The sequence below is a fragment of the Scyliorhinus torazame genome, chromosome 1 (genome assembly GCF_047496885.1).
Source record: "Scyliorhinus torazame isolate Kashiwa2021f chromosome 1, sScyTor2.1, whole genome shotgun sequence".
NCBI classification, from domain to species: Eukaryota; Metazoa; Chordata; class Chondrichthyes; order Carcharhiniformes; family Scyliorhinidae; genus Scyliorhinus; species Scyliorhinus torazame.
The window spans coordinates 31,468,563-31,493,680 of record NC_092707.1 but is presented as its reverse complement, the minus strand read 5'-3'; the positions used below and the strand labels follow the sequence as shown (position 1 = coordinate 31,493,680).

At 51.6% G+C, this 25,118-nt stretch overlaps 1 long non-coding RNA gene across 2 annotated transcripts in view; it reads right to left on the bottom strand.

Moving 5' to 3' along the window:
• The window catches only part of LOC140429365 (uncharacterized), a 75,719-nt gene extending 59,871 nt beyond the window's left edge, over positions 1 to 15,848 (bottom strand). For both annotated transcript variants that reach the window (XR_011949059.1, XR_011949060.1), the window contains exons 1-2: positions 15,720 to 15,848; positions 9,685 to 9,770 (exon numbers count right to left, since the gene is read on the bottom strand). This is a non-coding gene — a long non-coding RNA (uncharacterized lncRNA). The remainder of the gene's footprint in view (positions 1 to 9,684; positions 9,771 to 15,719) is intronic.
• Positions 15,849 to 25,118: the final 9,270 nt, after the last annotated feature.

Sequence of the window (25,118 nt, the reverse complement as noted above, 5' to 3'; positions counted from 1 at the left end):
AGATCTACTGGCCACCAGGTGTCGTGTTTCTTCTCTTATACTGTCTCTGTCCTTGTCTGTGATTGGCTGTCATGTTATGTGTGCTGATTTGTCTGTTGGTCTGTCTAGCATGATGTGTGTGTTTGAATATCATGACATCCCCCCCTTTTTTACAAGATTATGTGCCTACGTGGTTTTAAATATGAATGTGTCCTGAGTGCAGCTAAAAGTGTGTGTGCGTGATATTTACAGCAGGTACATGTGGCATAACTATATACATGGGGCGATGTCGGGTGTGTCATGCTAACGAGGTTGTACCATAACAAAACAAGAAGAAAAAACTTTGAAGTGTGGTCCGGTCAAACGAGATCTGGAATGATAAAACAGTAACATGTTACAATACAATAGTTTCTAAACTTTAACGTGTGAACAGTCTCATAAGTCCAATCTAGTAGGTGTGCGACGAATTTGGGTTGACCGTCAGGGTGGCACTCCATTCATCAGCTGGATTGATGGTGTTGACCCTGTTCACATCAATGACTGAAACCCGGAAGGCATCTTGGTCATCTGTGTCATTTGGCTGGATGTCCTGATGTACGGGCTGGACGGTCCTGACATGTCTGCGAGGTTGTCGGAGATGTGTAGGATCCATCGGTTGAACCGCTCGACAGTAGGCAGCGTAGTGGCCCATCTTGCCACATCGTAGGCATTGTCGGTTTTTAGCAGGACATTGGCCTTTTAAATGTACAGCTCCACAGTTGCCGCACGTCATGACGTCACGGCGTTTGTTACGCCACTGCGCATGCGCAGTTCAGACTTGCAGCGGGCGCGCCTGCGCAGTGCGTCCCTCGATGTTGCCGTTGGTTTTGGCGCGCGGGAGACCGCGAAAAGCGCGGGAAAAGCGTCCGGGCCGCGGGCCGGGAGATAATCAATTGCCTGGATGCGTTCGGCCTCGTGGGCAGCCTGGCTTGCCGATTCGACGGCTAGGGACCCCCTCCGTGCCGACTCGGTCGCCTGAAATTGGGCAAAACGGCTGGTTGCATTTTCATGGAGGACACAAGCTTCCACCGCAGACGCTAAGGTCAGGCCTTTAATTTTAAGAAGCTGCTGGCGTAGGCCACTGGAGGCAACGCCAAAAACAATCTGGTCCCAGATCATGGACTCTGAGGTGTTGCCGTAACCGCAGGACTGCGCGAGTATGCGGAGGTGCGTCAGAAACGGTTGAAAGAGCTCAACCTTACCTTGCAGGCGTTGCTGAAAGATATACCTCTCAAAACTTTCATTCACTTCAACGTTAAAGTGCTGGTCTAGCTTGAGGAGGACCGTGTCATACTTGGATTGGTTCTCGCCTTCCGCGAACACCAGTGAGTTGAATACATCGATGGTGTGCTGACCTGCGGTGGTGAGGAGCATCGCAATCTTTGTTTCGTCCGAGGCACTCTGTTTCTCGTTGGCTCGCATGTACAGTTCAAATCGCTGCTTGAAAAGCTTCCAATTGGTGCCAAGGTTCCCAGCGACTTGCAACGGCTGCGGTTTGTTGGTGATGTCCATATCTCAGGATGGCAGGTTTGCCGGCAGGTATCGATCCACTCCTGTACCATGTGGTGTTGGGTGTTCTGATGTACAGATGAACCAACACGGTTGTATTTGGTACAACGTGGTTTTATTTCAACTTGCTATTTACAGTTCTGTCTTGATACTCTGCACGTGGTGACTCCCTGTGTGTGATGTTAATCAGGTCCTGTCCTTGTCCTGGTCTCCAGATCTACTGGCCACCAGGTGTCGTGTTTCTTCTCTTATACTGTCTCTGTCCTTGTCTGTGATTGGCTGTCGTGTTATGTGTTCTGATTTGTCTGTTGGTCTGTCTAGCATGATGTGTGTGTTTGAATATCATGACATTTGGGTCTGGTACCTGGGTGAGCAGTGACTTTGGGATGACTAGCTCATCCGGTCTTCTTCCTATGTTTGCAATGGCCTCTGTTAAGTGCTGTACCAGTTTTGCGTTGATACCTGTGGCTTTTTTCTCTCTCCCTTCAGTTTTGATGCGACGCGGCTGCTGTAAACAAAACTTGAAAACTCCAATAAAAAAGGAGAATGGGGTTCTCTGCAGAAATATCCGAGGCAGATTAATACTGTCTCGGTCTGCCAGGGTTCGGCCAGCAGTATGTTACACCCAGCACCACAAGAAACTGTAATAGAAGCTGTAATACTGCAAGCAGCATTTTCTGTACCGACCTGCTTTTGTGCAGTAACCACCTCTACAGGCAGTACAGAACTATAGAACTATAACAGTGCAGGAGGAGGCCAGTGGGCCCATCGAGACGGACCGACCCTCTGAAAGAGTACCTTACCTAGGTCCACTCCCCGGCCCTGTCCCCATAACCCCACCTAACCTGCACATCTTTGGACACTAAGGGGCAATTTAACGTGGCCAATCCACCTAACCTGTACAACTTTGGATGCCCCAGTTAACTGTGAGCTGCATGAATCTTTTTCTACAAGAATATATAAAGAATGGAATTGAATGTTCTAAACTCATCTCGGCATCCTTCACACCTGCTTCATCATCCTCCCGGCTCGTTCGAAGAGGGAATTGCCAACCATGGCCCACCATTGGATTAGTCCACGATTATGTTTGGCAAAGAACCGCAGTTGTTTGCTGTTGCTTTCTGCACTATGGCTGATGGGGAAACCCATGTTGCACTTACTGCCAGCTATCAGGCATATTGGAGGAATTTACAGGCTGATAATCAAACTGTTTTGCGCTTGAAATGAAATGAAATGAAAGTCGCTTATTGTCATAAGTAGGCTTCAAATGAAGTTACTGTGAAAAGCCCCTAGTCGCCACATTCCGGCGCCTGTTGAGGGAAGGCGGGTACGGGCTGGTACTTCATGAACACATCCTCTATGGCCATCAAGACCTGAAGTATGACTTGAGCCCAGAGGTAGGGATGCAGCCATAGAACCACAGGGCAGCACAGTGGCACAGTGGTTAGCACTGCTGCCTCACAGCTCCAGGATCCTGCGTTCAATTTAGGCCTCGGGTCACTGTCTGTGCGGAGTCTGCACGTTCTCCCCGTGTCTGCGTGGGTTTCCTCCGGGTGCTCCGGTTTCCACCCACAGTCCAAAGATGTGCAGGTTAGGTGGATTGGCCGTGCTAAATTGCCCCTTAGTGTCAAAAAGATTGGGTGGGGTTACTGGGTGATGGGTGGAAGCATGGGCTTAAGTAGGGGGCTCTATCCAAGGGCCAGTGCATTTCTCCTCCATATAAATTCCACTTGGTAACAGCGGATGTGCCTGTGGCCCACCCATTGAGAATTCTGCAAGGCGGGGTGTGAGTATGTGGTCAGGAGTATTTTTCTCTCTCAAGAACAGATGCCAGTTCCATTTTACATCACTGGTAGCACAGCAGATGCTACGGTTTTCCCGGGATTCAATGGTAGATTTGGGCGCCGTTATGGTCCTCTGGGACTGGGAGTGACATTTACATTTTACAAGGTCAGTTTTCAATTGTGGATCCGAGTTCCATTGCTGTTTGCTGCCCCCTAGTGCCTCACCTGAGCAGCCAATCCTCCTGTGTGAGAGCTTTGGCAGCAGAACCAGGTTATTCAGCCTGAGGTAGGCTTTTGTCTGAGCGATGTAATCATCTCAATGCAGCCTTCACTGAGAGCGGTGTGGATCCTGTGGCTCGGGCCTTGCCTCTGCCCAGTCCAGGACTTGTTGACCACAGAACAGCACAGGCAAGCCCCAGGGTGCATTGGGGCCAATCCTTGGCCTACATAAATGGGGAGGGTTAATGGCAGGGAGGGACCTGGCTTCAAATACCATCCGGCAAACCCAAAACTGATATGAATGGAGAGGGTGATCAGCCAGCATTGTGATAACCCCATGTAATTTCACACATAGACAAAACATGCCAGTGGTGAGGTGAGGGTGACTGCCCTTGACATCAAGGTAGCATTTGACCGAATGTATCATCAAGGAGCTCGACACCATCCAGGACAAAGCAGCCTGCTTGATTGCTCCCCCTTCCGCAAGCACTCGATCCCTCCACCGCCGGTGAACATTGGCAGCCGTGTGCACCATCTACAAGAACTTGCCAAGGTTCCTTCGGCAGCACCTTCCTAACCCATGACCACTACCTTCTAGAAGGACAAGAGCAGCAGATACCTGGGAATCCCACCACATGGAGGTTCCCCTCCAAGTCACTCGCCATCCCGCCTTGGAAATATATCGCCGTTCCTTCGCTGTCGCTGGCTCAACATCCTGGAACTCCATCCCTAACAGCACAGTGGATGTCCCTACACCTCAGGGACTGCAGCGGTTCAAGAAGGCAGCTCGCCATCATCTTCTGAAGGGCACCAGGGATGGGCAATAAATGCCGGCCTAACCAGCAACGCCCACTTCCCGTAAAAATTATTTTCTAATAAATTGGGGAGAAAAGAGGGAGGGCGAGGTCTTGACAGAAGGGACTGAACAATCGCAGGAGCAATCAGTCTGCCTGGTGGAGTGCTCAGTTTTACAGTGGACGCCTTCGAGGAATGAATATAATCTGGCCAGTTTTTATTCATGCATTCACCACAGGAGCAGCCTCATCAATCATAGGATGTAGCAATATGTCTGTATATTTCCTAAAAATCCATTCCAGCTGCCCGTCATCCTCCTTACACAAAATTAGAATGAATTAAATACTCATTGCTGAAGAGATCTCTCTAAGGATGGGACAGACTGCACAGCTCCCTCTCTGTAAAAGGGGCCCAGTTACTGAGACTCCCCCTCCATCTATTTTATTGTTCGAACCAACTTGTTGCCCAAATCACAATCTCATTTCCTGCATACAAGCAGCAGCAGCAGCCCCCCCCCCCCCCCCCCCCCCCACACACACACACACACACACTCTTGGTCCAAACTGAGCCATTTCTAAATATTTATATGTTTATGGGGAAGGAAAGCTCAGTTCAATAAACAGACACTGCCTCCAAAATAGAGCTGGAATTTCTGCAATCTGCTGCTCCAGACAGTGGGGGGGGGGGGCTCCCGGGGGGGGGGGGGGGGCTCCCAGGAATTGCCCTCAGGTGATCACTTGTTCAAGAACGAGGCTGAGGATTAGAGGGACTGCAGGAGGTCAGGGGTGGGGGGGGGGGGGGGGGGGGGGGGGGTTTGTAGAGAAATGTTTGGGTCTTGCAGCATTCAGTTTGGTGAAAGGAGAATTTCAGTGGAAAAGTAGACATGTTTGCGACAGGCCGTCTGAGTGCTGCATGGCCTGTGGCTTTGCAAGATTTAATGCAGTTGTCAGTTAAATGGACACCACACCCAGCTCGGCTGAATGCGAAAGTCCCTGTGGCACTATTCCGTAGGAGAGCGAGGAAGTTATTCCTAATGTCCCGGCCAAAATCTATCCTTCAATCGACATCCCAAAAGCGGATGATCTGGTCACTATCCCATTGCTATCTTGCTGTGTGCAAATTGGCTGCATTGCCAAAAGTCACTTCAACAAGTGCATCATGTGCTTTGAGAAATCTGGGGCGGGATTCTTTGACCCCCCGCCGGGTCGGAGAATCGCCGGGGGCTGGCGTGAATCCCGCCCCTGCCGGTTGCCGAATTCTCCGGCACCAGATATTCGGCGGGGGTGGGAATCGCGCCGCGCCGGTTGGCGGCCCACCCCCACCCCCCCCCCCCGGCGATTCTGCGGCCCGCGATGGGCCGAAGTCCCGCTGCTGGAATGCCTGTCCTGCCGGCGAGAATCAAACCACCTCTCTTACGGGCGGGACAAGGCGGCGCGGGCAGGCTCCGGGGTCCTGGGGGGAGGGCGGGGCGATCTGGCCCCGGGGGGTGCCCCCACGGTTGTCTGGCCCGCGATCGGGGCCCACCGATCCGCGGGCGGGCCTGTGCCATGGGGGCACTCTTTTCCTTCCGCCTCCGCCACGGTCTCCACCATGGCGGAGGCGAAAGAGACCCCCTCCACTGCGCATGCGCGGGGATGCCGTGAGCGGCCGCTGACGCTCCCGCGCATGCGCCGCACGGCAAAGTCATTTCCGCGCCAGCTGGCGGAGCACCAAAGGCCTTTCCCGCCAGCTGGCGGGGCGGAAATCAGTCTGGCACGGGCCTAGCCCCTCAAGGTGAGGGCTCGGCCCCTCAAGATGCGGAGACTTCCACACCTTTGGGGCGGTGCGATGCCGGACTGATTCGCGCCGTTTTTGGCGCCGGTCAGCGGACATCGCGCCAATTGCGGAGAATCCCGCCCTGGTGGTCATAGAAAGCACAACATAAATCCATTCCTTCCAACCTTCCGCTTCTTTCCAAAACAACATCAATACGAACCTGGAATCAGCCACACTCCTTCCTGCTCACTCCCTGGAATCAGCCACACTCCTTCCCGCTCACCCCCTGGAATCAGCCACACTCCTTCCCGCTCACCCCCTGGAATCAGCCACACTCCTTCCCACTCACCCCCTGGAATCAGCCACACTCCTTCCCATTCACCCCCTCAGGGGCTGTTACCTTTTTTGTCGAAGGTCGGAATTGAACCCGGGTCCCTGGTGCTGTGAGGCAGCAGTGCTAACCACTGTGCCACCGTGTAGTCATTAACACAGCAGCCCATGGCTCAAACAGCACTGAGGTTATGGCTGGGTAATCTGCCTTTAGTAATGTTGGTTGAGTAATAATATTAACTGGGCAATCGGGGAGACCATTCTGCTCATCACGATAGTGGCGTGGAATATTTTGCATGGACTTCAGGGATCAGATGAGGTGGGGTGAGGGCTTTAGTTAACATCTCGATTGAAAGATAGCAGCTCCGATCGTGTGGCACTCCCTCTGTACTGCACTGAAGCCTATGGACTCATGTCTGGGACTTGAACTGGGGAGATGAGATTGTTGCTACTCGTTCATTGGCAGCAGCAGGAAATCGCCACCTAATGGTCAGGACTGGGAATGCAGTCTGACTTTCTGCAGCTCCCTCGGAGGCAGTCAACAGAGTTGCCAACTGTACTGTTGAGATTAATTAAACCAGAACAAAGAATGGGCCTTCCTCTCTGTCCCCATATTGCATATTATAACCCGAGCTCTTCAGGAGATCAAAGGAAATAAACAAAGAACAGAGAACAAAAGAACAAAGAAAATTACAGCACAGGAACAGGCCCTTCGGCCCTCCAAGCCTGCACCGACCATGCTGCCCGTCTGAACTAAACCCCCTACCCTTCCAGGGACCATACTCCTCTATTACCATCCTATTCTTGTATTTGTTAAGATGCCCCTTAAAAGTCAGTATCATGACTTCCGGTGACGGTGGGCGGGAGGCAGCCGCACATTGGAGGGCTCCCGTTCGGGAACGGCATTTTCGGGGTTTAACACCCGATCCCAGGGGTAACCGAGGCGGCAAAAGCAGGGAGAAGGCACAGTGAAGGGAGATGTCGAAAACAAATTAAAAAACGGCCGTGAGGAAAGCAGCCGAAAGTCCGTCGGGGAGTGGAAAGGTCACCGCGGGAACGGCAAGAAAAGTGGAGGCTGGGGCACCAGGGGAGGCCGCATTGCCCACGGCTGAAGAAATTACTAAGGTGATGGCTGTTGAACTGGAAAGGCAGTTCGCAAAACACATGGAGGTGATGAGGAAGGAGATGGGGGCGGTATTGAAAGTGCAGGTGGAGGAGGCGATTTCCCCGGTGAGGGCGGCGGTATTGAGTGGAGTGACGGAGGTGCGGGAGCAAGGCGAGGCGCTGAAGGAAGTGGAAGAGACATTATTGTAGCACGGTGATCAACTTACCTCGATGGGGAAGGAGATGCGGAAGGTGATCGAGACCAACAAGGATCTGCGAGCCAAAATGGACTTGGAAAACGGATCCAGGCGACAGAATCTGAGGATTGTGGGTCAGCCCGAAGGAGTGGAAGGCCCGATGCCGACTGAATATTTTGCCACGATGTTGGCGAAGCTATTGGGGGAGGGGGATGATCCCTCCCGATATGAACTGGATCGGGCTCATCGGTCGTGGAGGCTTGTACCAAAGGAGAGTGAGCCGCCAAGAGTAGTGACTCTGTGTTTTCGTAGGTACAGTGTGAAGGAGAAGGTCCTGAGCTGGGCCAAGCAGAAGCGGGTGGTGCAGTGGGTTGGAGCTGGTATACGCGTATACCAGGACTTTACGGTGGAGCTGGCGAGGAGGCGGGCTGCCTTCAGCCGGGTGAAGAAGGCACTGTACATCAGCAAGGTGCAGTGCGGCATAGTATACCCAGCTAGGTTGAGGGTGACCTACAAATCCAAGGATTTTTATTTCGGGACGGCGGAAGCAGCGGAGGAGTTTGCGAAGGCAGAAGGACTCTGACTGAATTGAGAAGTGGTCATGCACCGATGTAGCCTCATGTAACTGTATTTTTTTCACTGCAGCTGGTGTATGTGCTAAATGAGCTAACGTTGTATGCACTTGGACAAGGGAAGAGATGGGACTTTCACTTGCAATGAGGTTCTTTGGGGCTTGGGTGTGTATGCGGGGTTTGTGTGCTAAAGGGGATTTCTTGGTTTTCCTGGGGCCGGGCAAGGGGGAAAGAGACCCGGGCGGGGGCCTCACGCTGGCCGGTTTAAGCCGGCCAGTGGGGGGAGGGGCTGCGGCCATCGGAGCCTGGCAGAATAGGTTCCGATGAGTCTAGCCGGGGTGGAAAGATGGGGGGAAGGAACAGAGGTTGGGGGGAGGATTTTTGTAAGAGGAAGTGGAGGGGAGGAGCCGGGGAGGGGGGGGGGGGCTTGCAATGCGTGGGTGTCATTTACGGTACTCTTTCGGGGATTGGATGGCATTGAATGTTGGGGGGGGGGGTAGACTCTGTAGGTCAATGGTGACCATAGGCGATTCGTGATTCCTTTCTCTTTTATTTCTCCTTTGTTTTACCCACCGTGGGAGGGTTTGTTCTATTTGATGTTTATATTGTCAGGTGGGTCGTTGCTTGGGGTGGTGGGAGAATGGGACCGTTGTTGTTGATAAGGAAAGTGACTTTGCATTTGTTACCGTTAACTGCTTGTTGGTGGGATGTAAATTCTGGAGAAAATGTGAAAATGGAGAATAAAAATATTTAACAAAAAAAAAAGTCACTATTGTTCCTGCTTCCACCACCTCCCCTGGCAGCGGGTTCCAGGCTCCCCCTACCCTATGTGTAAAAAACCTGCCTCGTACATCTCCTTTAAACTTTACCCCTCGCACCTTAAACCTATGACCCCTAGCAATTGACTCTTCGGCCCTGGGAAAAAGCTTCTGACTATCCACTCTGTCTATGCTCCTCATAATCTTGTAAACTTCTATCAGGTCTCCCCTCAACCTCTGTCATACCAATGAGAACAAACCAAGTTTATCCAATCTCTCCTCATATCTAATGCCCTCCATACCAGGCAACATCCTGGTAAATCTTTTCTGTACCCTGTCCAAAGCCTCCACATCCTTCTGGTAGTGTGGTGACCAGAATTGAACACCATATTCCAAGTGTGGCCTAATTAAGGCTCTATAAAGCTAAAAATTGGCAACATGACTTGCCAATTTTTAAACTCAATGCACCACCGATGAAGACAAGGGTGCCATATGCCTTCTTGACTACCTTCTCCACCTGTGTTGCCACATTCAGTGACCTGTGGACCTGTACGCCCAGATCCCTCCACCTATCAATATTTTTAAGGGTTCTGCCATTTACTGTATATTTCCCATTTGTATTAGATCTTCCAAAATGCATTACCTCATATTTGCCTGGATTAAACTCCATCTGCCATCTCTCCGCCCAAGTCTCCAACCGATCTGTATCCTGCTGTATCCTCTGACAGTCTTCATCAAAGGAAAACAAAAGACTTGCATATATTTAACACTCAGAACCTCTGGTCCCAAAGCATTTTGTAAGTAATGCTGCTACTGTAATGTGGAAAATGCAGCACCCAATTTATTCACAGCAAGCTCCCACAGGCCGAAATGTGATAATGACCACATACTATATAATCTGCTTATTGTCATGGTGATTGTGGGATAAATATTGACCAGCACACCTGGAAAAACTCCACAGCTCCTCTTCAAATTAGTGCCATCCCTGAGAAGGTAGGCGGGGCCTCATTTTAATGGTCCATCCAAAAGGTCGGACCTCCAACAGTGCAGCGCTCCCTCAGTACTGCACTGGGAGTGCTGCAATGCACTTCAACCCACAACCTTCATGACTTAAGAGGCCAGAGTCTTACCAACTGAACCTCAGCTGACCTCCTGCTGCACAGTAAGGTAATATTTTTGTCTGCAACTGCAAACACGCATCCTAATGCTGATGGTGATTGTTCAGTTCTGCTCTCAGTTTTGAGGTTTATCACTTCTCAAATGTGTCCACTAGAGGGCGATATTATACAGCTACACCAGATTCCAACTCCCCGTTCTGTTCGAATCTGCAGCAGTGATGGGCAACGTTGGCTAGTGAGTGGGCCGCGTGACAGGCTCTCCTTCACCTCGATGGGCGACAAGATTGAAATTGTGCTTGTTCACTAAACATGACCCCATGATAAGATTAAATACATTTAATACACACCAAATATTTTATAACAAGTTGCAGAAAATGCTTAGAGAACTGTCATCAACTTCAAATGGTAAAAACAAAATAAATATTTAATAATAATCTTCATTAGTGTCACAAGTAGGCTTAAATTAACACTGCAATGAAGTTACGGTGAAATCCCCTAGTTGCCACATTCCGGCGCCTGTTCGGGTACACTGAGAGAGAATTCAGAATGTCCAAATTGCCTAACAGCACTTCTTTTGGGACTTGTGGGAGGAAACCGGAGCACCCGGAGGAAACCCACGCACACACGGGGAGAACGTGCAGACTCCGCACAGACAGTGACCCAAGCCGGGAATCGAACCTGGGGCCCTGGCGCTGTGAAGCAGCGGTGCTAACCACTGTGCTACCGTGTCGCCCTTCACTTTGGACGCAGAGAGAGCGCACGGCTCTCACTCAATGTTGTGAGCAATCAGCATACGCCTCACTTCACTCGCCCTCGTTCTGCGTTCGTATCACTTCAGTCAGACGGGTAGGAAAAAAACTACACGGACATAAATCAGCGGAATGTGCTAACCCTGCATATGGGCAACGGTCAACAAACTGTATCGTGGGCCACACGTGGCCCCCAGGGCACAGGTTTCCCACCACTGACCTACAGTCTCACATCCACTACCTCAGGCAGGCATTCATTACTGTCTATTTAAGTGGGGTACAGTAAATCTGTGATTTCAGATCGAGGGGAAGTGGAGTGAGTGAGGTGAGAGCGGCTCCGTGTGGGTCTGTGGCTCTGAGGTAAATGTGTGGAAAATGACAGTTTAATTGATGGGTTGACAAATCAAGAATTAATTTTTCCGCTCCTCTTTTTTTATAAATTTAGAGTAGCCAATTCATTTTTTCCAAGTGTGGGGGTGAAACCCACGCAGACACGGGGAGAATGTGCAAACTCCACACGGACAGTGATCCAGAGCCAGGATTGAACCTGGGACCTCGGTGCCGCTAGGCAGCAGTGCTAACCACTGCGCCACCGCGCTGCCTTCGCTCCTCTTTTTTTAAAACTAAAATAGTTATTGTTTGTCCTGAAATGTCGCGTTGGGTGCACGAGAGTGTCTAAGTTGGCATTTGACGAGTGAGGGATTTTTAAGGATTCATTTAATAAGGGTTCATTTTGAGGTCAAATCTAATCTACTCTTTTCTTTAATTTAGCCATTAACTAAAAGTTTCTCTTTAGTTTGGTTTGGTTGAGTTTTAATTCCAGCTTTCAAACAGGGGTATGCTGGATCTGCTCGGAGCTCCAGCTAGTTAGTTAGATAACTGGCTTAAATTAGTTCTCAGAAGTTTGAATCAGGGAGCATAAAACAGAGCTTCTTCAGTGCTGCCTTGGACTGCACTGGAGTGCTGCCTTGGACTGCACTGGAGTGCTGCCTTGTCTGCACTGGAGTGCTGCCTTGGACTGCACTGGAGTGCTGCCTTGGACTGCACTGGAGTGCTGCCTTGTCTGCACTGGAGTGCTGCCTTGGACTGCACTGGAGTGCTGCCTTGTCTGCACTGGAGTGCTGCCTTGGACTGCACTGGAGTGCTGCCTTGGACTACACTGGAGTGCTGCCTTGGACTACACTGGAGTGCTGCCTTGTCTGCACTGGAGTGCTGCCTTGGACTGCACTGGAGTGCTGCCTTGGACTACACTGGAGTGCTGCCTTGTCTGCACTGGAGTGCTGCCTTGGACTGCACTGGAGTGCTGCCTTGGACTACACTGGAGTGCTGCCTTGGTCTGCACTGGGCTAAACAGCTGGCTTGTAATGCAGAACAATGGCAGCCGCGCAGGTTCAATTCCCGTACCGGCCTCCCCGAACAGGCGCTGGAATGTGGTGACTAGGGGCTTTTCACAGTAACTTCATTGAAGCCTACTTGTGACAATAGTGATTATTATTATTATCCTGGCAAACGTTCCTTGCACTCTCCCCAAAGCAGCCACGTTCTTCTAATAATGTGGTGACCAGAACTGCACGCAATATTCCAAATGTGGTCTCACTAAGGTTTTATACAACCCTAATGTGACCTGCCAACTCTTGTACTCAATGCCTCGGACGATGAAGGCAAGCATGTCGTATACCTCCTTGACCACCTTATCCACCTGCATTACCACTTCCATCGAACTATGGGCCTGAACGCCCCGATCCCTCTATGTCAATGTTCCTAAGGGTTCTGCCATTTACTGTATAATCCACATCCGAATTTGATCTTCCAAAATGCATCACCTCGCCTTTATCCGGATTAAACTCCATCTGCCATTTCTCTGGCCAACTCTCCAATCTATCAATATTCTGCCATATTCTCAGACAGTCCCCTTCACTATCTGCAATCCCACCTATCTTAGTGTCATCTGTAAACTTGCTAATCAGACCATCTATATTTTCCTCCAGATCATTTATATATATTACAAACAATGGTCCCAGCACTGATTCCTGTGGAACACCACTAGTTACAGACCTCCATTCTGAAAAACTCCCTTCCATTGTTACTCTGTCTCCTGTTGCTAAGCCAGTTCTTTATCCATCCATTTATCAGTAGGGGCTGGTTTAGCACAAGGCTAAATAGCTGGCTTGCAATGCAGAACAATGCCAGCAGCATGGGTTCAATTCCTGTACCAGCCTCTCCAAGCAGGCACCAGAATGTGGCAACTAGGGGCTTTTCACAGTAACTTCATTTCTCCAAACAGGCACTGGAATGTGGCAACTAGGGGCTTTTCACAATAACTTCATTGAAGTCTACTTGTGGCAATAAACTATTATTATACCCCGAATCCCATGCAACTTTACCTTTTGTACCAGTCTGCCACGAGGACCTAGTCAAACGCCTTAATAAAGTCCATGTAGACGACGTCCACAGCCTTTCCCTCATCAATTAATTTTGTCACCTCCTCAAAAATCTCTATCAAGTTGGTAAGACATGACCTTCTCCACACAAACCCATGTCCCCTATCACTAACAAGTCCATTCGCTTCCAAATGTGAATAAATCCTGTCCCTCAATATCTTCTCCAACAGCTTCCCCACCACTGACGTCAGGCTCACTGGCCTATAATTACCTGGATTGTCCCTGCTTCCCTTCTTAAACAAAGGGACAACATTGACTATTCTCCAGTCCTCTAGAACCTCGCCTGTGGTCAAAGATGATTCAAAGATATCTGTTAAGGCTCCAGCTCTTTCCTCTGTTGCCTCCCACAGTAACCTGGGATATATCCCACTCGGCCCAGGGGACTTGTCTACCTTAATGCATTTTTTAAAAAACATTTTATTACGACTTTTGTGATTTTTTAACAACAATTTTGAATGCAAACATAACACAGTAAACAACCCCCCCCCCCCAACCAATAACCATACCCAGCCAACATGGCTTAAAAATACTGTTCCTCTGTCCCCCCTCCTCCTCTCGCTGATCTTGCCTAAGCTATCTCCCCTCCACCCCCCCCCCCCCATTTTAAGATATCCAACACTTCCTCCTTCATTATGCTGACATGTCCTAGAGTATTCACACACCCATCCCTAACCTCAACATCTGTCATGTCCCTCTCCTTGGTGAATACCGATGTAAAGTACTCACTGAGGATCTCACCCACTTCCTCTGACTCCACATAGAAGTTCCCACTTTTGTCGTCGAGTGGGCCCATTCTTTCCCCAGCTACCCTCTTGCTCCTCACATATGTAGAAAAGGCCTTGGGATTTTCCTTGTCCCTGCTTGCCAATGACATTTCATGGCCTCTTTTAGCCCTCCTAACTCCCCGTTTGGGTTTGCTCCTACATTCCCTATATTCTTCAAACACTCCGTCTGTTTTTAGTTGCCTACACCTTATGTAAGCTTCCTTTTTCTTTTTGACTAGTCTCACAATTTCCACCGTCATTCATGGTTACTCAATCCTGCCATTTCTGTCTTTAATTTTCACTGGGACATGTCTATCCTGCACTCTAATCAACTGGTCTTTAAAATACTCCCACATATCAAATGTGGATTTACCCTCAAACAGCCGCTCCCAATCCACATTCTACAGCTCTTGCCGAATTCTGTTGTAGTTAGCTTTCTCCCAATTTAGTACCTTCATTCGAGGGCCACTCGTGTTCCTATCCATGAGTATTTGAAAACTTACAGAATTATGATCACTATTCCCAAAATGTTCCCATACTGAAACTTTGGTCACCTGGCCAGGTGACCAAATACTAGATCCAGTAAGGCTCCCTCCCTGGTTGGACTATCAACATACTGTTTCAAAATACCCTCTTGGACACACCTAACAAATTGCTCTCCATCTGAACCTCTGGCACTAAGCGAGCCCCAATCAATATGAGGAAAATTAAAATCACCCACCACAACAACCTTGCTATTTTCACATCTTTCCAGAATCTGACTAATATTAATAATCGCTTATTGTCACAAGTCAGCTTCAATGAAGTTACTGTGAAAAGCCCCTAGTCGCCACATTCCGGCGCCTGTTTGGGGAGGCTGGTACGGGAATTAGAACCGTGCTGCTGGCCAGCCTTAGTCTGCTTTAAAAGCCAGTGATTTAGCCCAGTGAGCTAAACCAGCCCCTTCTGGGCATATCTGTTCCTTTGTATCCAGCTGGCTGTTGGGAGGCCTATAATACAACCCCAACATTGTGATTGCACCGTTCCTCTTCGTAAGCTCTACCCACAATGCCTCAGTGCAGGATCCCTCCAAGATATCCTCCCTCATTACACCTGTGATATGTTCCCTAACCAGTATTGCAACTCCCCCACCCTTTCTGTTACCCCCTCTGTCTCACCTAAAGCATCGATTTTCCAGAATGTTAAACTGTCCCTCCTTTAACCATGTCTCAGTAATAACAACACTATCATAATTCCCCACGTTAATGCACCCGTCTTACTTGTTGTACTTCTTGCGTGAAGCAAACACACTCCAAACCTCCAGACCCACTGAGAACAGCGACTTCCGTCTGCCTGCTCTCCCGCTTTGCTATATTTGTCTTAGTCTCAAGCTCTTCCCCAGTCCCTACACTTGCTGGCCCGCTGCTCCAGTTCCCATCCCCCGGCCAGACTCGTTTAAACCCTCCCGAAGCACATTAGCAAACCTCTTGGCCAGGCTATTGGTGCCCCTCCAGTTTAGGTGCAATCCATCTTGCTTGTCTAAGTCCCACCTTCCCTGGAAGACACCACAATGATCCACATATCTGAAGCCTTTCCCCCTGCACCAGCTCTTTAGCCATGCGTTTACCTGCAGCATCCCTCTGTTCACTAGCACGTGCTGTTTACGTTGGAGTTTGGTGAGGAGTGAGGCAGTTCGATGAAGCAGGGATGGAAGCGATCCTTCCATTTTCTAGCATTCCTCAACGTCCAGGAGCTGGCTGTTTGCTACATAAATAAGTGTTTTTCAGATTGGAGGAAGGTTTGTAGTGGAGTTCTCCAGGGGTCAGTGTTGGGACCTTTGCTCTTCCTGTTATTTATTAATGAAATAGACTGTGATGTGCAGGGCATGATTTCAAAATTTGCAGACAACATGAAGATTGGAAACCTTGTTAACTGCAATGGGATGTCTTGAACTTCAAAAGGCAGCGGACTTGCTGGTGGATTGGGTAGACAGCTGGCGTATGAGGTTCAATGCAGAGAAGTGAGAGGTGATTCATTTTGGCAGGAAGAACATGGAGAGACTATGCAATAGAGGGAGAAACTCTAAAAGAGGTGCAGAAACAGAGGGGCCACAGTGCGCACGTACATTGAAGATGGCAGGCATGTTGAGAGAGCAGTTAAAGCAAGGGTGGGAAGCCTGCGGGAACCCATCGGGGTTGTGAGTGAGGCCCGTGAGACATTGTATTGACCGTCGCCCACATGCAGGGTTGATGGGTGGGTATTGATTGCTCACAACATTGACTGTGAGGGCTGTGCCTTTCCTCTGTATCCAAAGTCTAAATTGTTAGTGAACAAACCTGATTTCAATTGTGCGGCCCGCTGAGATGAAAGAGGGTCACTCTAGCGGCCCACTCACTCCCCTAGCTTGCACATCGCTCAGTTAAAACATATAGGGCAGGGTTCTGGGCCCAGCAATGACGGAATCGCGAAACGCAATTGGGCAGAAAATCACGCTCGGGGTGAAAGTCGTGGCTGGCGGTGGGCGCCCGACGGAACACCAAGCTCCGGTGCCCCGACGACGGTGTCAATGCGTTCTGCTCCTCACATACAGTAAATGCCGTTGGCATTTCATTAACGGGCCTGGCCCGGTATTCTCCGGGGCTCCTGCGATGCTCCGCCTCCACCAGGAGGAATTACCAATGGCAAGTTTCACTTGTGGATTTAAAAATGGGGAAACAAGCGCGGTAGCTGGTGAGGCGGAGAGAGGTGGCAGCACAGGCAGGGGCGCGACCGCGGGCTGCCGGAACTGCGGGGGGGGTGAGGAGGGGGGGGCATCTGTCAGGGCCCGCAGCATCAGCAGGAATGATGGTGGGTGACCGGGGGGGGGGGGGGGGGGGGGGGCAGGCACAGACTGGCATTACCGCAGCCTGCAAGGCTTCCATCTTGCTGCACACCTCATTGACTGCCCACAGTGGTCCGTGGTTGTACCGAATGCCCATACGGGTGCCCCCGCACTCTATTCCCCACACTGCAACCCCCCACCTCCGCACTCCACCCCCCCACCCTGCACCCCACCACCCCCACATTCCACACACCCCCACCCACCACCCCCACACTCCACACACCCCCACCCACCACCCCCGCACTCCACACCCCCCACCCTGCACCCCACCACCCCCACACTCCACACACCCCCACCCACCACCCCCGCACTCCACACCCCCACCCTGCACCCCACCACCCCCACACTCCACACACCCCCACCCACCACCCCCGCACTCCACACCCCCCACCCTGCACCCCACCACCCCCACACTCCACACCCCCCACCCTGCACCCCACCACCCCGCTCTCTACACCCCCCACCACCCCCACACTCCACACCCCCCACCCTGCACCCCACCACCCCGCTCTCTACAGCCCCCACCACCCCCACACTCCACCCCCCCCACCCACCCCCCCGCACTCCACACACCCCACCCTGCAACCCCCCACCTCCGCACTCCACCCCCCACCCTTCACCCCACCACCCCGCTCTCTACACCCCCCACCCTGCACCCCACCACCCCCACCCACCACCCCCACACTCCACCCCCCACCCACCACCCCCACACTCCACACACCCCCACCCACCACCCCCGCACTCCACACCCCCCACCCTGCACCCCACCACCCCCACACTCCACACACCCCCACCCACCACCCCCGCACTCCACACCCCCCACCCTGCACCCCACCACCCCCACACTCCACACCCCCCGCCCTGCACCCCACCACCCCGCTCTCTACACCCCCCACCACCCCCACACTCCACACCCCCACCCTGCACCCCACCACCCCCACACTCCACACCCCCCACCCTGCACCCCACCACCCCGCTCTCTACACCCCCCACCACCCCCGCACTCCACACCCCCCACCCTGCACCCCACCACCCCCACACTCCACACCCCCCACCCTGCACCCCACCACCCCGCTCTCTACACCCCCCACCACCCCCACACTCCACCCCCCCCACCCACCCCCCGCACTCCACACACCCCACCCTGCAACCCCCCACCTCCGCACTCCACCCCCCACCCTTCACCCCACCACCCCGCTCTCTACACCCCCCACCCTGCACCCCACCACCCCCACCCACCACCCCCACACTCCACCCCCCACCCACCACCCCCGCACTCCACACACCCCCACCCACCACCCCAACACTCCACCCCCCCGCACTCCACACACCCCACCCTGCACCCCCACACTCCACACCCCCCACCCTGCACCCCACCACACTCCACACTCCACACCCCACCACCCCCACACTCCACCCCCCCCACCCACCACCCCCGCACTCCACACCCCCCACCCTGCACTCCACCCCTCCACCCACCACCCCGCACTCCACACCCCCCACCATCCACCCCACCACCCCCACACTGCACACACCCCCACCCACCACCCCCACACTCCATACCCCCCACCCTGCACCCCACCACCCCCACACTCCACACCCCCCACCCTTCACCCCACCACCCCCACACTCCACACCCCCACCCACCACCCCCACACTCCACCCCTCCCACCATCCACCCCACCACCCCCACACTCCACACCCCCCACCCTGCACCCCACCACCCCCACATTCCACACACCCCACCCACCACCCCCACACCCCCCACCCTGCACCCCACCACCCTCACACTCCACACCCCCCACCCTCCTCCCCACCACCCCCACATACCACACTCCCCACCCTCCACCCCACCACCCCCACACACCACACTCCCCACCCTCATTCCCCAACACCCCCACACTCCACACCCCCCACCCTCCACCCCACCACCCCACACACCACACTCCCCACCCTCATCCCCACCACCGCCACACTCCACCACCCCCCCCCCACCCACCACCCCCGCTCTCCACACCCCTGCTCTCTACACCCCCCACCAGGCCCGCACTCCATCCCCCCACCCTCCACCCCACCACCCCCACACTCCACACCCCATCACTCCACCCCACCAATTCCCCTCGCCCCCAACTGGGTGCCACCTGCCGGCAGGACATCCCGCTGCCCACCCAAGGGCCACGTCCACAGAAGCCCCTACAGGAGGGTGCTGGATGGGGCTTCGGAGCGTCCCTCTAGCATGGATAGGGTCATGATGTGGAGATGCCGGCGTTGGACTGGGGTGAGCACAGTAAGAAGTCTTACAACACCAGGTTAAAGTCCAACAGGTTTGTTTCAAACACTAGCTTTTGGAGCACTGCTCCTTCACCTGAGGTGAATCACCTGAGGAAGGAGCAGCGCTCCGAAAGCTAGTGTTTGAAACAAACCTGTTGAACTTTAACCCGGTGTTGTAAGACTTCTTTCTGTGGATAGGGTCAGCAAGCGGTACTCCTGCTGGCAGGGACGGGAGCCTGTCAGTAGGGACGGACACTGGGACCAGAGTCTCCCGAGTTGCAAGGCACTGATGGGATCCGGCGGTTGCCCTCCTGTTTTCTCTCTCCCCGGCAATTATGGGCTGCCTTCTCCTGGGGGCAAGGGGAGAGGGTGGGGGGGGGGCGCTGGGGGAGAGACAGAAAGGGCAGGAGTGTTTTCAAGGACTGAGTGTTGAGCTGGCTTTCACATGGGGTTCCTCCCTCTTAGTTACAGCTCAGCTAAACACAAAGACCTGCAGACACATCAACTCTGGTTGCGACGGCATCTGTGGCGCACCGCCCCAGTAGCATTGGCACCCTTCCAGCTCTTGCAAATGGGGTGCCTGAGCCTACATTCTCCGCCGGGTTCAGAGCTGGCGAGTGATGCCAGGATGATGCCCAGTGGCAATTTGGGGCTGAAACCTTCAGGAGATGGGGGGGGGTGATCCTTTCCTCCAGTTCATCTCGATGTGGAAAGACTAGACAAGCTGGGAGAGTTCACATAGCTGGAAAGGTGATTGGAAGATAATGATGGAGTGTTTTGATGGAACAAATATGGAAAAACTGTTTCCACTGACCAGAGCACACTGATAACAGCAAAAAGACTCACGGCGAGATGTGAATTTATTTGATTTGGTAAGTGTTATGTGGGATGTTCTGCCTGTCAGAAGAGTGGATGCAGATTCCATAGTCCCTCTCTGAATGGAACGGGATAAATACTTGAAGAGGAGGAAAACTTTGAAGAACAGGGGAGTCTTACTAATTGGATAGTTCTTTCAGAGGGCTATCACAGGTCTGATGGGTTGAGTGGCCTCATTCTATTGTTTGATTTGACAATCGCCACCCACATTCATAACATCATGTGCGTCATCTTCACAGATAACTCAATTTGACGATATATCAAAATAGTGTTGGGACCGAGGTGATGACACATGGGGTAAAATCCACCAAAGAGTGATCGTTTCTATTTTTATTGTTCTCACTTGCCCATCATCCTTTCCCCTATGACACCTTTTAGGTAATATCAAGAGTAAAATAACAAGTCACAGGAAATGTCATTGCACATGCAACCACAGCGTGCAGACATCATTTCCCCTTACGCATCTCTTTGCACAGAATTATCTGAAAAGAACGTCATTGATGAAGAAAGGGAAATCTGGCTGACCAAACACACTCCTCAGAATAATATCCCACCCTGGCGTAGATTCTTCTACTCCCATCCACCAGTGGCACATACACTCCCTGTAAAGATGCACTTTCGTAGTCTTCATTAGTGAACACAACATTTATTTATCAATAAGAATTGTACAGCAGCCTCATGACTGTAGCTGGCTGCCAAAATGTCTCTGCCTGGAGCCGCTCTCACCATGGGGTGATTTCACATTCTCCCGATTGGTCACACAGGCCATGTGACCCTTACTCTGCTGTGTTGCCCTTAAATGGACAATCACCACACTCCCGGATACTCAGTTAAAGTCAGGCTGAGCTCAGTTCTACACAAGAACAGAAGTGGGCCAGATACAGCTCTGCATGCCTCATACTGTTAGATCATCTCCATTGTGCAACTTTGGCCTGAAGTTACCACTGTTTCTTATCCAATTAACACTGGGAGGATTGCATGTTAATTACAAACTTACTGAGCCTGACGTCACCATCTGTATTGACTCTCACTGGTCAATGCTCGGCCTAGTTACAGGCTTTATCCTGCTGTTTCCTTCAACTTAACTGCCTTCCTCACACCCCCCAACCACCGATGCATGCCCCTCTTAATAACTGCAAATATAACTAGTCTGCAATCTGTCTCTGAACCCAAGTCATTGGTGTAGATTAGGAACAGTGTGGGCCCAAGCACTGATCCTTGGGCACTCAGTAAGGACCTGCACCAACATTGCTCTCCCAACAAGCATTGTTACTTTATTTCCGGAAACAAATTCCTGGTCCACATGCAAGTTCTCCCTCCAATCCCATCAATGGGCAGCACGGTAGCACAAGTGGATAGTACTGTGGCTTCACAGCGCCAGGCTGCCAGGTTCAATTCTCTACTGGGTCACTGTCTGTGCAGAGTCTGCACGTTCTCCCCGTGTCTGCGTGGGTTTCCTCCGGGTGCTCCGGTTTCCTCCCAAAGTCCAAAGACGTGCAGGTTAGGTGGATTGGCCAGTTAAATTGCCCTTAGTGTCCAAAAAGGTTAGGAGGGGTTATTGGGTTACGGGGATAGGGTGGAAGTGAGGGCTTAAGTGGGTCGGTGCAGACTTGATGGGCCGAATGGCCTCCTTCTGCACTGTATGTTCTATGTTCTATGCTTCCTGTCTCCAGTAGCATCCTCTCGTGAGGAGCTTTATTTAAACTGTGTTTGCTCAGTGGTACCCAGGCTGACCCCAATCACCCAACGCAGATTAGGAATCGAATCTCCCCCTAAAATTCTGCAGATTCTTGGGAAAGTGGAAATGAAAACAGAAAATCCTGGTTATCTGTGGAGAAAGGAACAGAGTTAACATTCCAGGCCTGTGACCTTCACGACTGATCCGGAAGATTCATAATCAAATTCACTGCATTAACACAGTGTCGCAAAGAAATAATTGAATCTCCACTGTTCCCACTATGTGGGGCCCACTGATTGCAAAGCCCTGGCTCCCTCTACGTGCATTGCTCTAGGCCACTGCGCCATTTCCTAGACAGGTGACCTCCACCCTGGCTGGATCTGGCCGGGGTTGATTTATTTATTAGTTCATGGATGAATTTGCCCATTCCTAATTTCCCTTGAGAAGGTGTTGGTGAAGCACCTCCATAAACCACTGCAGTTCATTTGGTGTAGGTGCACCCACCATGCTGTTAGGGAGGAGTCCCTGGATTTTGATCCAGCGACAGTGAAGAAACGGCAAATTAGTTCCAAGTCAGGATGGTGTGTGGCTTGGAGAAGACATCGCAGGTGTTCCCAGGCATCAACTTCCTTTCCTTTGCGGTGGTAAAGGTCACGGGTTTGGAAGGTGCTGGGCACAATTCTCATTTTTTGAGACTAAGTGCGGTGGCGGGTGGCTCTGGTGGTGCCTTTGCCGCTGCCCAGAATGGCAGATCCCATACCCTGGAACCTCATTAAATATGCACAGGGGAGTTGCCCTCTGACCCTCCAGGTGGGCAAGCAGCTGATTTGTTCAAAGGTCTTGGTGACATATTTAAATACCAGTCCAGCACATTCATACCACCCTATCTAACACACCTGACTTCGCCACACTGTGTAGGATATCAGCAAACCAGAGGGAAAAGGCTCAAAGCTTCAAAAATACGTCTGTTCCCCGATTCAACCACCCTCAGCCCATCAGCTGCGAGGCCCCCATGCCCCACTTAGACCTCTACCCACCACATCTGGAACTTCCAGTGAACAATGGGGTATCATTCTGACCCCCTTGTCTGTGAGCTTTTCATGCGGCCTAGTTGGAGTCCAGCTTCCCTCCCCTCTGTCTTCCCTCTGCCTTCCATTGTTCATCTACTTCATCCACTTCCTTGCCCCTCTGTCTGCCATTGTGAGCCCTCGCCCTTCACTCCCCTCCACCTTGCACAGCCCTCCTTCCACATTGCCGCATTGTCTTTGTCAGGCAGCCACCCCATCCCAGTCTCACCTCACACTCCATCCGGGGTGAACTTCAGACCTCTGTGGCGGTGGTTGGATGAGTCCCTCAGCACAGTGCGGTCCAGATAGATAGTGATTTGTGGCACCAGGGGAGAGAGACCCCTGCGTTTCCCAGCCCCAGGCGCAGTACTGAACCGAGGCGGTGACACAGGAGGGCCCGTGGGTCCAGCAGTAGGGTGCTGCCCGTGAAGACCAGGTCAGGGTGGAGAAGGAGGACAGGACCCGATCTGTCCCGGCAAAGCAGTGAACAGTGAATCGGGAACAGCGCAGCACTATGGCAGAAAGGTTTTATTGTACTGATCTCAAAGTCTCAAATAATGGGCCGAGGACAGCCTTTTGCTCAAAACTCTTTATCAACCGGGTTTCAGACAAGAGGTAAATTCACACTGACGTGGCGCAATTGGAAACCCTAATGGGAGACCGGCAGACAGCTGTTTTAATGAGCATTCATGAGATGCGAATAGCATTCACGCCACCAGCCTGCAGGAATCCCGAGTGGCCAATGACCTACCATCGGGAAATGGCAATGTGATTTTCACACTGCTGGTTTATTACCTTTTAGCTCCCACTCGATTCCCCACTCCTTCCGCCACCAAGCCCGCCTTGGGCAGGATGGGAGAATTCCACTCCCTGGATATACCAGGGAAGAATGAAAATGAAATGAAAATCGCTAATTGTCACGAGTAGGCTTCAATGAAGTTACTGTGAAAAGCCCCTAGTCGCCACATTCCGCCGCCTGTTCGGGGAGGCCGGTACGGGAATCGAACCGTGCTGCTGGCCTGCCTTGGTCTGCTTTAAAAGCCAGCGATTTAGCCCAGTGTGCTAAACCAGCCCCTGCGGGGTGCCCACTTTTACGGTTGATCTGAGAATTAAGCGGCAACAGTTGTCCAGGCACGTGGCAGTACAATAACAGGCAAAGAAAAGCTAACACCAAATGCACAGTAGAGGGATGGTGACTGTTCAAACCAATTCAGATGGTGAAATCGCTTGAGGCCTATTAATAGTTTACATGAATTCATTTTAAACAGGCACCAGCCTGGGATTTCAGTGATAGTTCCAAACAATGCAAATGAGATCAACAAAGAATTAAAAGTCGCTTAATTTCTTCTGACAATGACTGTCAGAAACATCTTTAACAAAACAAACTGCAAGGGAGATTGATAGTCTTATTTTATTTAGAAATGGTTGGGAGTTCCACTTGTCCCAGTGCAATACATTAGCTAAAATAAAATGTAACCTTTTTATTGCTGTCTGGATTTGTAAAAGTTGCTGAAAGCCTGCATGCTCTATAGGGATGACTGCAAGTATGACTCCCTTGCAAAAGGTGTTAAAAGCCCCACTTTAAAATCGTGCACATCCAGCTAAACATGTCTGTTTCTGCACCCTCCCTTTGAAATAAAAGAGGGGATTCTTTTTTTGAACTTCTTAATTCTGAATGAATCTTTTCAGCCAATTTTGTGGAATTCTGGGATCTTTCAGCCCAGAAGGCAGGCCATTCACTTGTCTTGCTGGTACTAGCTCTTTGAAACAGTTGCCCAATGCTTGTACCTGCTCGTCTAATACTAATGCAATGCACTCTCTCTCTATTACTGACCCTTCAAACTGTGCGGGGGTCAGTGTTGAAGGGCACAAATGGGCAGAATGACAGGATTGCAAGTTTGAAACAATATTTTTAAAAGCTGGCCTTTTACTGCAGGCGAAAGTGCCTGTTGCATTGCATTCCACAGCACACTGCCTTCCTGATGGTCCTCTATAATGCCATCCCAGTCTATGATTGTTCATTCATTAAACCATAGAGGGAGGCCATTCATTCCATCATATCTGTGCCAGTCCTTTGTTAGTGCAATCCAAAACTAATCCCACTGCTTGTGGTCTCTCTGTATAGCTCTCTATGTTCCTCTGCATGACATGTGCTCCCTTACAATGTGTAACAGTCCTTGTCATAACTATCCCTTTAGTCGAGCATAAAACATCTGCTCAGTTCTCTGATAACTCTCAGTGATCACTCTAAAT